The sequence below is a fragment of the Epinephelus lanceolatus genome, chromosome 22 (genome assembly GCF_041903045.1).
Source record: "Epinephelus lanceolatus isolate andai-2023 chromosome 22, ASM4190304v1, whole genome shotgun sequence".
Lineage (NCBI taxonomy): Eukaryota > Metazoa > Chordata > Actinopteri > Perciformes > Serranidae > Epinephelus > Epinephelus lanceolatus.
This window is the reverse complement of record NC_135755.1, coordinates 19,159,751-19,177,526: the sequence shown is the minus strand read 5'-3', so window position 1 is coordinate 19,177,526 and position 17,776 is coordinate 19,159,751. Positions and strand designations below refer to the sequence as shown.

The 17,776-nt window shown below is 41.2% G+C and overlaps 1 protein-coding gene across 1 annotated transcript in view; it reads left to right on the top strand.

Annotated features, from left to right (window-relative positions):
• Window positions 1-17,776, top strand: part of htr2cl1 (5-hydroxytryptamine (serotonin) receptor 2C, G protein-coupled-like 1) — a 223,564-nt gene that overhangs the window by 101,941 nt on the left and 103,847 nt on the right. Inside the window, exon 3 of the mRNA XM_078164563.1 lies at window positions 4,802-4,942. The gene's annotated coding sequence lies outside the window, so the exon portion shown is untranslated. The remainder of the gene's footprint in view (window positions 1-4,801; window positions 4,943-17,776) is intronic.

Below are 17,776 nucleotides of genomic sequence, written 5' to 3'. Positions count from 1 at the left end.
TCAGCGAGCCAAAATTACTGCTTTTGACCACGGATTCTGTTGGCTTTGAAGAGAGCGTAGATCAGGAGCTGAATCCGTTAATGGCGTCACCATTGGAACAGGCTGAAAGGTAAAGTGGTGAAAATACTCGCAGTATAGCATACACTCGTCGGTGGAGATTCTCAGTCATCCAGGTCATGGTAATCGTAAGTGCTATATCATAGGCAACGCAAGCAAGTCCAGTTGCCTACGATATAGCACTTACGAATTGCACACACTCGAACTGTTGTAGATTTTTTTAAGTTGGACATTTGCTAGGTGGTTAAAAATATGTTCTGGGGACATGCAAACCACCATCCTCTGTAGGTAATGCACTGACTGTTGATAAGTGCCTCATACAAGCCTTCTTCAAGAAGTCAGAACTATTCTTTTAAATGGTCTGAAGCTGGTAAATGTTTTGTATTAGCCAAGCAAGTGGACTGGATCCAGGGATGGCAATGTTGGTGTATTGGTTGGTCTGCAGTTTTGATCCAGACTGAAATCTCAACAAACCAATCAGAAGGTCAATGGTCAATCCGTTGGCCGATATCTGATCCCTGCAGTGTACATGTTGGAAGTGTCCTTGGACAACCCTGTGTGAGTGTGTGTGAATAATTAAATGAGTAGCAGGTGGCACCTTGTTTGGTAGCCTCGGCCACCAGTGTGTGGATGTGTGTGTGGATGTGTGTGTGAATGTGTGGTGCCTGGAGCATAAAGCACTTTGAGTGGTTGCTATGACCAGAAAAGTGCTATATTTAACTTTGTGTATACAGAAATTCATGTTCCTGTCAGGATGAATTGGTGAGCATACTGATGTTCTTAAAGCACAGCTGTTCCTAAAGTAAAGCCTCACAGAGCTGCTGGTATGGCTGTAGCCTCGTTACATTATATACAGGAGTAAAACAAACCCATAGTCTCAGATCATGTGGATGCCACTTGACACACACCACCCACTCAAACACTGTTGTAGACCAAGTTACTCCCATCATTGCAGTAGCACTCCTTGATGACTCCTCAACCCCACCAGAATATGACAGAGAGTTCAAGGCATCAACCTGGCCTCTAAGTTCCCCTTATCCAAATCTGATCGACCATCCATGGGATGTGTCGGTATCCCAGAGCCAAGTTTGATCCTCTCTGGGGCCTCCTTGGATCGGACTTGGCTCTGACCTGTCGAGGCATGGACACAAGACCTCTGGGGGGTTTTCTGTAGTGTCTGGCTCTGAGGCGTTGGCGGAAGATCCTTGGAGTCTTGTGGGTTGCGAGGTAAGGTACCGGTATATGTCCCACAAATGTTTGATAGGATTGGGACCTGGGGAATTTGGAGGTCAGTTTGACAGCTCAAGCACTTGTTCTTTAGACCATTGCTGTACAGTTTTTGTGGGGTGGCAGGTGCATTGTCCTGGCCATCAGGAAGTGCCAGTGCAATGAGGAGGGGGGGTGGTAATTGGTCTGCAAGGGTGTTTGGGTGGGTGGTGTGTGTCAGGTGGCATACACATGAATGCCAGGATCCAAGGTTTCCCAGCCAGACATTGCATTAAAACAAGATGATACGTCACCTGTCAGTGGTTTGAATGTTGTGGCTGAGTGGTGTATACATTCAAGCATGTTTATATCTCCCTTAAAAAGTAACACCACCTAAATTAAGAATTCCAATATATTATTTCCATGGCTGAGAGAAGAAGAGAAGAAGATAAGAACATGACCTATGCTCTCTCAATGCCAGAAACCGGAGTAGAATGTCTTTAACTTGTGATGTCATCAGCAATAAAGTCTGAGGCTGCTCTCCATAATGAACAGGAGCCTGATATAGTGGACCCACAGACTGTTTTTCCTTTTCTTTCCACCCACAATGAGCTTTACTCTACTGTAGCTCTAAAACAGGAAATACCCATATACTTAAAACATTCCTCTGGGCGCGCTCAGCATCCATGACATATTGCCCAATTCATCGTCTACGGAGCAGCTCCAGACTTTTTACTTACTAACATCACAAAGTTGAGTTTAAGCTCTCTAGTTTTTGGAATTTGGAGAGAGTTGTTCATGTTTTCTAATATTTTTGGACAACATGAGACCACAGGAAGTAAATGTATGAATTTGAAGCTGGGTGTAGTTCCCTTTAATCACTCTGAAATGAATGTAATGTGTAAATGCACTATTAATATTTATTAGTGTCCTTTTCGAGACACAAACTTTACAGTGCCAAACCTTGCTTGAAATTGCTTGAACTGCTGACCAGACTGACAAAGACACCATGTATAAAGAGACAATAAAGTTTGTGAGGCGACATGTTTGTGATGGATTGTTTCCTCTCAGACTCTTTCACCTCTTCCTCTGAGTGTCAGGTGATTGACTGTAAGCGGAGTGTGAAATAACGTGCACACGCCTAAGAAAACATTCAACTCAGGCATAATGAAGTAACAATGAAACCAGCACTTTGACAAAACTAAATGAAGGCTTCAGGTTTACGGTGATGGATTAGCCCGGTGTGCTGAGGCTGTTTATCGTCTTGAATGAGAATGGATGACTGCAAATGGTTCCTCTCAAGGGAGGAAAATGAGTTGTTAATGTAAAGGAGGGCAATGTACACTATTAATATACAGTACAGTGCTGGCCTAATGCAGCCTTATTCATTTAACCCTGACAACCAATAAAAATCTTTCAACCAGAACACTGCCCAATGGCCAATGCTAATATTTTAATGTCAGCGCCCTTTCTCATATACATAGCTATACACACATGCTGGTACACATTTCACATTGGCCTAATCTGCTGCTATAAGTCATCATGCTCTCGTTACTTAGCATTAGTCACTGACAAACATACAAAGTCAGCAAGCAACTGCTGAATAAGGCAATACAAATTTATCAGTTTACCTTAACCTCTTTGTTACCTGAGCAGATTGGCTTGGTTTCGTTCAAAAACAAGGGAACAATGGGGACAGTGAGCAATGAAAGAAAAAATGACCCAAAAAATTAGCAAGAAACTAGTAATAAAAGAAAATTAGAAACAAATTAAATCAATTTTCTCAGGGTACAAGGGTTTGAATACTTGCAAAAGGCGTCTGAAAGTAGCACAAGAAAAGTGACGTTGCTCAAGATTTCAAAGGGTTAAAGAACTACTTTAAACTTAACCACCAGCTGAAGACCACATCATCACCACCACTAAAACAACAAGATGACAAAAAGCAGAAAATGTCTCCAAACCTTTTGCCAAGATGGCGTCATGTCCAGTGACCACATCCCGATAACTCACTATTAAAGTTCCCCCTTCAATTTTTGACTTCTTACAAAAATTCTCCATGAATAACTATATAATACATATATACAGTTAATTATTGTAATTTCAATATAGTGAAAGTAACACTTAATGGTAACATTGAATATGTGATTGTAGTATATGTATTTAAGGCCTGAACCCAAGTTGCAAATGTCAACTCCACCAAACCTTGTTGGATTTGAGATGGCTTGCAGAACTTAGATTTAGAGTAAAAATACTTGAACAAAATTACATAGCAAACTATCATGTTGAAACATTTCAGTCTGGAGCAAAGTGGTGGACCGGCTGACATTACTATCCATAGAATATGCCATTAGTGTAATGTACATTTTTGGTGCTTTTGTGCTTTGTATTGTAAGAGTGGTTCTTGTCCTTACTACCTCCATCAAGGAGCTTATGTTTCCAGTGGGTTTGTTTGTCTGTTTGCAAGCAGGATGACCGAAAAACTGCTTGTCTGATTTTTATGAAACTTAGTGGAAGAATGTACCATGGGCCAAGGAAGAACCTATTGAATTTTGGAGTGGATACACATCACAGGGCAGATACAGAAGTCATTTTTCACTTTCGCTAACATGGCCAGACAGGGCCTTTAGGCTTTTCTTGCTAATTTTTTGGTTGGCTCATTGTCTTCTTCCCTTGTTTTTGAATGAAACCAAGCCAATGGGATGGTCTGCACCATCCAATTGTGCTTCTAGTTCCAATATAGATTAGGTTTGTTCACTGCCTATGCGGGATTGCAAGGGAAGAGCTGACACTTAAGTTTAAGGTCATTCATCGCTTGCATTTCTCCAAGGCCAAATTAAACAGAATATTACCCTCTTTGTCTCCTACATGTGACAGGTGTAAATCAGGTGTAGGGAACTTAGGAACTTAGTCTTGCCCAAAACTCAGGAATTTCTGGGCAGCCACATCTCAATTATATAGTAACATATATAGCATACAGTTAGTCCCTGATTTTCTCACTGTGATACAAGGCTTTTCTGATTACTCTTTGACTCTTTTCCCTGCGTTACACGCAAGCTCTTATGTTTGGTATAGTCATAGCAAGAAGGGTTATTTTGCAAGAATGGAGATCAGCCTCCCCTCCTTGCTTAACTAAATGGCTAAATTACATGGTTTCTTGTCTACATCTTGAAGAAATCAGGGACACTTTGTCTAACTCCCTCATCAAGTTTTTAAAATCTGGGGACCCTTTATTGAACATATTAAAAAGGTGAGGAGTCAAGCTGACTAATCACATTGGACTGCCTCTTTGCATTGGACTGTGCACTATACTTCGATACGCCAGAACACTAGATCTCTGTTGGCCCTTCCCTGACCACCCATGGCCTTTACTCCATGGATGCTATCTTTCTGCCTCAACCGTCCGGTTGACATAATACGAACTGGCGTATAATTGTACTGTTGAAGTGTTACTTGATACTGAATATTAGTTTAGTAGCATGCCACAACACCTTTGAATACATATTCTGTTAAACTCAAGAGCTTTGTTTTTCTGTTTCAGACACAAAAGCATACGTCAGATGTTCAGAGCCTTTATTCTGAAGAAAGTCCAAACAACACGCCCGTGAATGCAACAGCAGACTAAAACAGCTGATCTGAGGGGACTTGTTCCACATTAAGATCAAACCAGCATTCGGCAATGGTGAGTACATACAGCTTCTCCTTTTGCGGTAAAATTAGGTTCAACTGTTCGTAAGAATTCAGTTTCGGATACTGTGCTCCAACACACACACACACACACACACATATAAATGAGCTCTCCTGCTCTCAGACGAGCACACACAGTCCAATGTCATGCAGTAGCTCTGCTCCTGAGAGCTCAGAGGTGCTGTGGGCTTGTTTAGTGCTGAATCCAGACATCAGCATTCAGCTTTGTGTGGCACCAACTGTCCCTGAGCTCGAAAACTCCCACATAAGGGCACATACACACACAAAACACACGCAAGCAGACATACAATACACTCACATGCTCCCCCTCTCACACACACTCAGAATTTGTAATTATCCCTCTCTGGTGGATGCTTTATTTCCCCTCTCTTCCTTTGTCTTTTTCACCTCTGTCTCCTCTCAATCTCCCACTGAATCCGCCGGTGTCTATTTAAGGGGGATGCCCCATGCACACAGACCTCCACACACACTCTCTTCTCTCTCTTTGTTTGTCTCTCTCTCACTTGAAGTTGCAGCTTCCAACCAACTTTCATGACTTCACATTAATTAGCTCAGTTGTTTGTTCTCCAGCCCGTGTGCTAGTTAGCAAAGTGGTGTCTGCTGATATTTGATAAGTGAGAGTTCATTGCATTTTCTCACGGCCCACTCACTGACATTTTGGGTGAACTTGTCTGACACTCACAAATACGCACACACACACAAACACACACGCACACACACACACACACACACACACACACACACACACACACACACGTTTGTATGCCAGTGCTTGTGAGGACCATTGCTGACACAGTGCATGTCAGGTCAGACAGTGACACAGTGAAATTAATTTGCACGCCTCTGCAAAATAGGTGGTGCTGGATGATTAGCAATGGTGTGAGTAGCTGTCAGAGTGGAAGCATGGGTCATCAAAACATCTTTAACACAAGATCACTCTTTGCTTCCTGTTCACTGCTGACAATCAACATCGGTTTCTTTTAACCATGACCACAGCCATTCTCTAACCTTAACCTTGAGTGTTTCCATTTGTCACCATGGCAACAAAGGTCCCCTAACTTTAGAGGTATACTATGCATGAATTGTATGCTACTGTTTGTCCTCTTGAATGCGTGCTCCTATTGTTTCCTTTTTATAAAGTCCCGACCTCGCCTTCACACTGTTATCAGCTGGGGGCTACACGCTTACCAACGTCCTTACCACAGCTAAATAACATGACAATAAGACAACACAGGCAGGAGGCAGAGTCTCTGCAGATAAATACTCCGCCACACACTTCTAAAGACTCATAAGAGATGATTGAGAGGGTTTACCTTTGCATGATTGTATACATGCATAGTATGCCTTTAACAAAATAGTAGTTTTAACCCAAACCATGTTCTTTCTTTAACCCCAACCAAGAACTCATGAGATCAGAAAATGCTTGTTTCTGGCCTAGAGGGCATAGACCAACATATTTTGTAAAGATTTTGTCATTTGTTTTGGAGAACTTGTTTACTTTGCCTACTTTGTTTGAATCCACTGATTGTAGTGGTTCCATTGCAGTGACGTGCTTTTGGTTTGCTGATATATCCTAGTGTTATGAGGCTTATCTCATGCTAACCCACAACCTTAACATCTACATGTCTCCATGTGCTGTAGTTGTGAAGGGTTAAGCAAGTTAGGTTAAGCCTCACCAACAAAATCGTAAAGACTTCAGCTCTTTCTCACTTTGCCAAACATTTCAGTTTTTATTAGAGACTGCATTATCTATGCAATGATAGCAAGTAGTTTGAGTCTGAAATTAGCACCCGCCAGCTGCCAAATGGGGGTAAATTGTTGGCAGTGTCTGGTAAAATCAACAGGCCATCGATCACTTTAGGGGACAGAGAAAACACACAACAGAAAGACACGTTTAGTAAGGTTAGCAGATGATCGGATAGAGCAGAGGTGTCAAACTCATTTTAGTTCAGGGGCAACATACAGACCTGTAAGGTCATCAACCACCTCGTATTATCTATCTATCTATCTATCTATCTATCTAAAATTTGATGCTGCTTGATTTGCAGGGTGAGTGTTTGTATTAATACAAAGTCACTGTCTGATAAAGTGTCTGTTCAGAACATGGTGGCTTATGTTGGTAATTGTCTTTTTTGTGTGCTGGTGTATAGTTTCAACCATTCGTGAGGTGGCTTTTACATTTCTTGAGACCAGCTGTATTTTCCTTCATAGTTGAGAAAGTACACAGTGTTGCTACTTGTAATGAGCAACTATTGCAACAAGTACCAAATAAAGGTCTATGAGTATAATATAGTAGTGTAGAGATGGCTGATGAAATTGATGGACAGCAATATCATAGCGCGATCATCTCTTAAGTACAGTCATCGGAAGGGCTGGATGAGATTCTCTGGTGGGCTGATTGTGGCCTGCAGGCCATATGTTTGACACCACTGAGATAGAGGTACACGTTTGAAAGTTGCTCACAGCTGCTACATAAAAGCAATGCTATTGACTGGAGAACTTCATTTGTTTAACTGACAGTCAAAGTTTACCAAATTCTCACCATTAATCTTCAATCAAAGTAGCACACAAATTGATACATACTGACTTGTTACTGTATTGACTTCACTGGCTACCTCACATATCAAACTCATCTGGAGGAATAGCTCAGTGCATAGCAAGTGTACAGTCAAGGAAGATGTTGTTCCTTCTATTAGCACATAGATTAGAATGTGGCAGATAAAATTCGAAGTGGTAGACAAAAAAATTGCCTGCCACAGTAGCAGGCAGTGAAAAAAAAAAAATTCAGAGCTAGCAACTTCTGCTTTCCAAAACGGTTTTGGAGGCCCATGTTTTAAAATTAGGGATGCACAATGTTGGATTTTTTTGCCTATATCCAATATGCCGATATGTAACAACTTATTTGACAGATAACTGATACCGATATCAATATATCCACTGTAGTGGAATTAACATCATATTATTCTCTTATTGTGATGGCCAGTAAGCAGATGGAGACATTAAACAGAATGTTTATCAGTGTATGTAATTATTCATTGTGCAAAATAAGAAGAACCATGTTGGAACTAACCCGTCCGGGTTGGTAGAGAGTTACTGCCTCAAGCGAGGAACTTCAAGTATCTGGGGGTCTTGTTCATGAGCATGAATTGGATCAGTAGTTTGGTGCGGCTTCTGCAGTGATGCAGGTGCTGCACCAGACTGTCATGGTGAAGAGGGAGCTGAGCCAGAAGGTGAAGCTTTTAATTTACTGGTCCATCTATGTCCAGACCCTCACCTATGGTCATGAGCAATGGGTAGTGACCAAAAGAGTGAGGCAGCAGATACAAGCTTGGAGATCCAGAGGGAGCTCAGAGTAGAGCCGCTGCTTCTTCGCATCAAAAGGAGTTAGTTTAGGTGGTTTGGGCATCTGATCAGGACGCCTTCTGGGCGCCTCCCATTGGAGGTGTTCCGGGCATGTCCCACTGGTAGGAGGCCCTGGGGCAGACCCAGAAGACGCTGGAAGGATGACATAACTCATCTGGCCTGGGAACGCCTTGGGGCTCCTGAGGGGGAGCTGGAGAGTGTTGCTAGGGAAAGGGACGTCAGGGGCGCTTTGCTTGGCCTGTTGTCCCCACAACCCGGCTTCAGATAAGCAGTCAAAAATAGATGGATGGATAGATGTTGGCCGATACTAATAGTTCATTTTAAACCCGATATTGGAAGATACCAATGACGTGCCGATATTGTTGTGCATCCCTAGTTACAATACATTCTTATATACTGCTGCAGTGCTCTAGTTTGTTGTTCCTGGTTCCTGGATGCCACAGCAAACTGTGGAGGGTTTTAAAGCCTTGAAAAAGAAATGATCAAGTCTTGACTGTTTTTTAAACGATCTTGCTGGACTTGAAGACCTGTAACTTACTGTTTTATTGAAGCTTTTAGCTCTATTGTGTATTTTAATCCTCTGCAATCTCAATTGTATGTCAAGACTGGCCTTTTATAGTCTTGTTTTGTCACATAACTCTATTTTTCTGCCTAACCCCATTACCTAAAACCTCATAACGCTAACCCAAAAGCCTAGTTTTAAGCATGTCTCAAACAGCCCTGTGAAGAAGTTAGACTGGCTAAAAGTGCCCTAATTCTCAAGGTCTAACACCCTATGTAAATTAGTCCTCAAAAAAGGTACAAGTACATTCGAACACAAACACATCCATCCTCAGACATGTTTTTGGTGTGTCGTTTAAGCCAGTCAGGGTTTCAAATGGTATTCTGGGAATTCTCTCTTACTCTCTCGCTCTCTAGCTCTCACGTGATGATGAGACATGATGTACTGAGTCCATCTGGCTGTGATGACTCTGCCCTTGTATTGATTCAAAATACACGCACACACATGTTCTCTCTCAGGGAGGTGGAGAGAAAGGTCATGTCTCTCAAGTTAATTAGTCTCTGTAGCCCTCAGGTCTGGAGGAGCTTTCCTTTTCACTTCTTGCTTCGCCTTCCTCTATATCGCTCCCTCCCTCCCTCGTTCTTTCTCTCTACAGTCTGCCACCAGAGCGTGAAGGTCAGATAACCTCTCTCAGCATTTCTTTGCATGTGTTTACTGTATGTCCTTCCCCCGCATTCTAACTGTACATACACACATAAACACAATCTTTGGGCATATTCATAGCATCTTTGATCCTAAAGCTAGAATCAATTTGTTTTGTCGGTGCAGCGGAGCCACTAAGTTTAATTACTTCTTCACTGTAGCTGATGGGGCAAGATGTGTGTGTTTGGGTGTGTTTGGCTGGAGGGATCAGCCATATTGAAGTGTAACTCTATCTGATAAAAAAGCCTGTGAGTCAGTGAACTGTCCTGAGGGACAAACACACTACTTTAACACACATTACCTCTGTATGAGTGGTTTCTGATTCTGTTCTCCTTCAGCTACTTATTTATTGTGGGATCATTTTGATATATTTGGAGACGTGCGGAGTGCAGAGGGTAGCTGAACATGTTCTAACCTACTGTTGATTTATTTTATATTCATTTTGTAATGGTCTATAGCTAGGATTTTAGAAATTGGGCTTTTGCACATCCTGACACTAGGGGTGTGCCATATCATCACCAGTTTAATTTTCAATATATGAAAAACTGATATCGTGATACTTGCGATATTTCAACTATTTTATTTATTTATTTTTATTTTATTGTTTATTTGAAGAGGACCGTGCATATTAATGAACAATCGGTACAGATACATGATGTCATGTAAATATGCCGGATTTAGCTAGAAGCTAATTTCCATCCATAGTCCTCACAATAAAAGACAGACAGACATACCATAAATAACAGTTAATTCAACAACATATAAAGTGCACAACAATATTAGCAGCAGTTATACAGTAGATTCAACAAGGGGCTACAGTAGAGAACTGTATGAGAGGGCTGATCAATGTTTCATTAATGGGTGCAGATTTGATGAGTCAATAGCCATCCTTTAACTTGTTTTTTGAAAGTAGTGAGAGTGGGACTGTCTCTGATTGAGGTTGGGAGACCGTTCCAACCTGCACTGCCCTTTACAGTAAGGGAATTTTGGCCTATAAAGGTTTGTCTGACCTGCACCTCGCAGTCCCCTCTGGAGGTAGATCTGGTACTGAGCGTGTTGTCTCTCCATTTAAAAAAATCCTGCGGGGAGGAGCCAGCCCGTTGAGGATTTTATGGATGAGGCAGCTGTATTTAAAAGTTTTAAAATGTTCAAAACTCAAGAAATTGTACCTTGCAAGAATTGGACAGTGATGTGAGGAATATGTTTTTTTGGCAAATACCTTGGTGGCTTTTTTGTAGAGTTGTTCCATAGGTTTCAGTGTGGTGGCTCCAGCAAACGACAATATCACAAAACAGTACTCAATATGAGACAGAATCATGCAGTGGAGATAAGATTTAGCAGCATCAGACGAGATGAGGGGCCTGATTTGTTTAAAATTTTGCAGGCTGAATCTTATCTTGTTGGCCACTTTTTTGATGTGTTTCTTAAATATGAGATTTGTGTCTAATGTGATACCAAGGAACTTGAACTGGGTTACCAATTCAAGTTCCTCTTCTCCGATGAATACGTTGGATCTGTTCTGCTCTACTGGTCGCTTTGTGAGTGTCATACACACCATTTTTTTGTGTTGAGCATAAGGCAGTTGTTATTAAGCCAGTCTTGTTTAAATATTGACGTCACACTGTTAACCAATGGCAACAACAAGCATGACTGAAGCGAAATTTACAGACTCTGCGGTGGCTCCAAAAAGAGGAGCAGCTTCAGTAGTGTGGAACAAACTGTGGCGTCCTGAATGTTTTATGAACAGCCCCGGACTTCTCAGACTCTTTTAGTGAGTTACTGCTCAGAGGGAACTCATTCAGCGGCTCCTCTGGCAGCAGCACAGCGTCTCTCCCTCTACTCTCTCATCATGCTCACACAGGAGTCAGTGTTGTGATTTTGTCATAAACCTTTGGTAATGTAAACCTACGTGACGCTCGCAACTCAACAAAAAACTACATACAGTCAGGTCCATAATTATTTGGACAATGATACAGTTGTCATCATTTTGGCTCTGCACACCACCACAATGGCTTTTAAATGAAACAATGAATACCTGCTTAAAGTGCAGACTCTCAGCTTTCATTTAAGGCTTTTTTCAAAAATGTAGTATGAACCATGTAGGAATGACAACCATTTCTTCACACAGTCCCCCGACTTTAAGGGCTCATAAGTATTTGGACAAACTAACATAATCATCAATTAAACAGTCAGTTTTAATACTTGGTTGCAAATCCTTTACAGTCAATGACTGCCTGAAGTGTTGGACACATAGGCATCATCAGATGCTGGGTTTCTTCCCTGGTGATGCTCTGCCAGTCCTTTACTGTAGTCGTCTGCACTTCCTGCTTGTGTTTTGGGTGTTTTACCCTCAGTTTTGGCTTCAGCAAGAGAAACGCATGCTCAGTTGGATTCAGGTCAGATGATACGACTTGGCCATTGCAGAACATTCCACTTCTTTGCCTTAAAAATGTCTTTGGTTGCTTTTGCAGTATGCTTCAGGTCAATGTCCAACTGCACTGTGAAGCATCGTCCAATGAGTTTTGAAGCATTTGGTTGAATCTGAGCAGATAATGGTGCCCCAAACACTTCAGCTTTCATCCTGCTGCTCTTGTCAGCAGTCACATCATCAATAAATACAAGAGAACCAGTTCCACTGGCAGCCATACATGGCCATGACATAACAGTACCTCCACCATGCTTCACTGATGAGGTGGTGTGCTTTGGATCATGAGCAGTTCCTTCCCTTCTTCCTTCTCTTCTCTTCCCATCATTCTGGTAGTTGATCTTTGTTTTATCTGTCCATAGTATGCTGTTCCACAACTGTACAGGCTTTTTAGATGGTTTTTGACAAACTCTAATCTGGCCTTCCATTTTCAAGGCTAACCAATGGTTTGCATCTTGTGATAAACCCTCTGTATTTATTCTAGTGAAGTCTTGTCTTGCTTACAAGAGCAGCAGGATGAAAGCTGAAGTGTTTGGGGCACCATTATCTGCTCAGATTCAACCAAATGCTTCAAAACTCATTGGACGATGCTTCACAGTGCAGATGGACATTGACCTGAAGCATACTGCAAAAGCAACCAAAGACATTTTTAAGACAAAGAAAAGGAATGTTCTGTGATGGTCAAGTCATATCATCTGATCTGAATCCAACTGAGCATGCGTTTCTCTTGCTGAAGCCAAAACTGAGGGCAAAACACCCAAAACACAAGCAGGAAGTGCAGACGGCTGCAGTAAAGGGCTGGCAGAGCATCACCAGGGAAGAAACCCAGCATCTGATGATGCCTATGTGTCCAACACTTCAGGCAGTCATTGACTGTAAAGGATTTGCAACCAAGTATTAAAACCGACTGTTTAATTGATGATTATGTTAGTTTGTCCAAATACTTATGAGCCCTTAAAGTTGGGGGACTGTGTGAAGAAATGGTTGTCATTCCTACATGGTTCATACTACATTTTTGAAAAAAGCCTTAAATGAAAGCTGAGAGTCTGCACTTTAAGCACGTATTCATTGTTTCATTTAAAACCCATTGTGGTGGTGTACAGAGCCAAAATGACGACAACTGTATCATTGTCCAAATAATTATGGACCTGACTGTATATGTGAATGTGCACTAGTTCTCATAGCAATAGCAAACCACCTGTTGATTTATAAGTATAGATCCCAGAGTACATTTTTTGTATTTGGGAGCTGTTTAAATGTGTAATTTGTGGTAGATTTTATTTTGTTGAACTATTAATATTGTATACAGAATCTGAATCTCACTCTGAGTTACTGTTGTTGTTTACAAACTAAAGAAATGAGAGATCTTTTTTGGTTATTTTTTTCTGAATATCTGAAGGCAACCTGTTAGGTATATTGTTGCAATTCTATGTTTTTATATTAATAATACAGTTTGTTTTTCAATAATTAGTCATCTCCTCAAGAATATCGTTATCACAAAAAATACCCTGAAATATCGTGTTTTATTATTTTAGGGCCATTTCACCCATCCCTACCTGACAAATCACCTGAAATCAACAGTGTATAAACTCAACCCAACGAACCATCTATCTCAGAGCATTGTACAGAATCTAATGTACCTCTGTTCAGTACCTGATTACTTACTGTAGTTTGCTCCAGGAAAACTACTATGAAATTACAGCAAAGTGATGGATCTGTAAAAAAAGTTATGTTTTTTCTCAGCGTGAAGGTCTCTGTGCCTTTTCAAAGCTTTCTCCATGCTGCCAGGAATAACATTTGAATGGAATATTATTGAATCTGTCCTTATTTGGCCTAAAATTAGTCACATTCACAGTCTAAAAATAATGTCAGAATCAGCTTGAATAAATGAATACGTTTTTAGTTGCACAGTTAATTAAGTAATAAAAAAAACTCCCTCTAGGATGCTTAAACATCCAAATTTTCATGAAAAATACCAACAACATCACCTTACTGTTCTCAACAGTAGCAGATATTCAATTCTATCAATGCGCTCCACTCAAGCTCCGCTCAAGGTTGTGGTTTTTTTTGTTGTTTTTTTTTGCAGAGGTCCATTCAAGGTTATTGTTTGACGTATATTGTTGTAATGAATTCATGTGCTATACAGAGAGATCGGAACAATTAGGGACTCTCTGGGGACCACAAATGAAATACAGTTGCTAACATTGAAAGATAGCTTTATGAAAAGAGGGCTGTATTTGGGCACGTATTGTACAGTACGTATGTCTCAATCAATATGAGCATGTTTTTAAGTACAGCATGTACATGAGAGTAGATGTGTGTGTTTATATGCATGCAGACGAGGGTTTTGTTTGAATATTGAGGAAGACCTGTGAAACAAGAGGTTTGAGCATCAAACACTTAATTTCCTCCATTCTGGGGATTTTTTTATGCAACAATTTTTGCCTTTTCTGCATCACTTTATGGTGCTAATGTCTTTCATTTTGTCAGTGGAAAAACTCCTCTGCTACTGCAGGTTTTTCTTGGGATGACAAATGGACATGTGCTAAATTCTGTTTTGCTGTCATGGTTGCTGTTCTTCGATCTTCCCAGAAAGAAATGAATAGTCCTGTTCCATCCTGGGCGTATTTTACCACTAACGCTCAGAGATCTCTTGTTGGAGGGCCACTTTAAACTGAATCAGCTGCCAAACAAGGGGAAAGGCTAAGAGGGAGACTTGGAGTTGGGACAGACCACTCTATTGCTTTCCCTGTCTCAGCACACTGATCATTTTATTTTCCTCAATACATCTTTGAAGCCGATAGGGATCACCTCAGGGCTTCTGCAGAGTGCTTGCGATATCTGAAGACACAGGGGATACAGTAACTTATCTCGCAGCGGCTGTTTTTATGTGGGGAGTAGGTTTCGTTGATCTAAGCGTTTTCCAAATAGTCTGTCTTAGAGTAAGGGTGTCCTCCAGTCCATTTACACTGACTTTATGGGGGTGTATTTTTCCCTAACAGCAGATATTGGTAGCAGAAGCAGAGGAACACTACTGCTTTTCACGTATTATCTCAGATGATCAAAGCTTCAGTCTTCGGTTGTCAGTGGCACCTCAAAATCTTGACCACACTGCACTTCACTTTCCTGTTGCCAGGTAACGGAGACCTTTTGTTTGTTTTTGGGAGCAAAAACTTTTAAATTATCATTCAAATATGAATGAAGTTATATTTATACTCCTTGTACAGTACTTTTATTTGAGCTTTACTTCTCTCTCTATCTCTCCGCCTCTTTGTGTTAACTTGTTTTGCCCATGCGGTGCGGTGCCAAAGCGACAGCTTCACGGTCATCAAGAAGCCAATTCAATCAGTTAGCATAGAGACACTTCACTCCTCTTCACTCACTCAGCTTAATTATAGTTTACAGCTCTCCAGATAGTTATTTTCTAGAAATTGTGCCTACTCCTTTGTAGAGTAGCATCTAATGTAGAGATTCTTAATGGCTGGTCCATGACTTGTCTGTCTGAAGAGTGCTTGTTCTAAGATTGCATTTGTGGAGTCAGGATGTATGCTTAGCTATGGCCTTAGAATTAGCAATAAAGGTATAATCTCTCCAGCAGTTAGCATACATTATTCGAGGATCAAAGCCTGTGACATAACTGCACTTCAACGACTTTTAATGTTGTGTAATATCCTCTTTTTCATAAATAGCTTGATGGAAAGCTCTTTTTGGACATGATGTGAGACATGAAATAGCCTTTTTAGGTATCTCTTATGTCTCCCACTCAGCTTTTCAACACTGCTTTTATGCTATGTATAGAATTTCTATATTCATTGCGAGAGGTGTCGTTTTTTGCAGAGATGGGTCCGTCCCAGTACCCAAACTTATGGTACTTGCAAGTCAGGTCAAGTGCCCACTTCTGTGATGTATTTCTGGCAACTGCCACAAGTGCCAATTAAGGTAGAAAGCATGTGGAGGTTTATCAGAGGTCACTGGGACGTGCTTGATTAATGAGGACTTCCTGTGGCTCGCGCATCTGGCTCGATCAAGCTCAAATGATTTGTTGTGCCATGTGTCAGTTGGGATACTTTGGGTGGTACACTTTCATGTAGTACACTGTGTACACAATCAGTCAATCAATCAATCAATCAATCATTTATTTGTCACATTGAATTATAAAAGGTACAACTCCAGATTTCTACTGCTTTATTATTTACCAGGTTTCCACATGGTTCTGGTAATCCACGGCTTATACTGTCAGATCGGCATATAGAAAAAGATCCAGGAAGTAAACAAAACGTTGAAGAAGAGTACACTTGCAAGATAAATGCAACCGAGTGCGATAGCTGTGTTCACACCTGCCCAAAGAAACCGCAATTAGGGGGCAACAAACTTGAGTTCGATTGAACCGAACCAAACAGGGCAGGTGTGAAAGCACCCTTGATTGTCACCTGCCAAAATCTATGCCAGTGTGCTTGCTCGTTCACCGGAGCAATCCCTGCAACTTCCTTGCCTGACATAGTTACAAGTTTGTTGGCCCCTTTACGTCTTCTAAGTAGCCACAATGGCAACCATTGAGGTTGAGAGGTGTCACATGTTTCACACTCAAGTTTTTGATCGATTTGAGTGCACCATCCAGTAAAAGCCTAGTAGTCCTGTAGTAGTGCGTAGCGACGCATTTTGACAAATAAATGCCTGTCTTAAATGGCGTCTAGCCTGGTTGCCAAGCAGTTCATTTTTATAGAAGTTCTTTGGATGTATACAACTTGGTTGAACTTTGTAGTAAACAAACACAATGTCCGCTGTTCTCCCCTCCCATCCACCTCCACTGAAATTTGATCTTCTTCATGTTGCCAGGGCTGGGCAGTAAATTGTACACAACCTGTCAGACACAAGCAGCTCCTTAAGTCTCTTTATAGACATGCTATTTTATTAATCACATTGTCATATTGCTTATTACAAATGTAATATGAGTTGGATTTAGTGCTGTGACGCTGTCAGCACAAGTTGCTGATGTAGGCTACTACTTGTCATAATGACGAATGCCGGTTCAGCTTGTGTACAAAAAAATCAAACAGGCTTAAGCTCGGACTGGAGGGGCAAAACTGTAAATCAAGCTGATACACTCACTGCAACAGGCGTATTTCTCTGCAACTTTATGATACTGTTTATGGCGCCGATATACTGACCACAGCAGGTCTATCACCTTACCTGACATGAAAAAGAAGCAATCTTTTATTTATCTTGAGGACCATTCTTTGTACTTTGCCTTTTGCTATCCATGGTGCATTGTGGAAGTTGTACTTGTGTTTCTCCACCACACTCCAGTAAACAGCATCCATGTTGCTAATACAGTTAACCCAGCAGGTTTATCGCCTCACTAAATACTCTGACCGAGCAGTGGACTTTTATGTTGCCCTCATAATATACCCTGACAAAGCATTACATTTCAGGCTGAGTCCAGGCCATTTGTATTGCAAGTGCTTATGCAGTGGGAAAAGAAGAGAGTAACCAATGCACTGCATCAGCCTGATGAGCTAATGGTCAGTATAATATAGTCAGGTTGGGTTGTGTTAAAGATAGTAGGACTCAGTTTCAGGCCTTGTAGTGGCGTTACATTGAATCAGCACAACTTCCTGTGTCTTTTTCGTCTTTGTCATGAGTCTCCATGGTACTGACATGCTCATTGGAACAGAGGTAATTCTCTGCAGTGCTATGACATCTTCATTTATGACATATTGGCAATCATGCAAATTACCATTTTTCCAGTATCTGCCTGAATTCCGAGCCTCTTCATGCAATCATTCTTTTAGCCTTCACTGAATTTCTAAATAAAG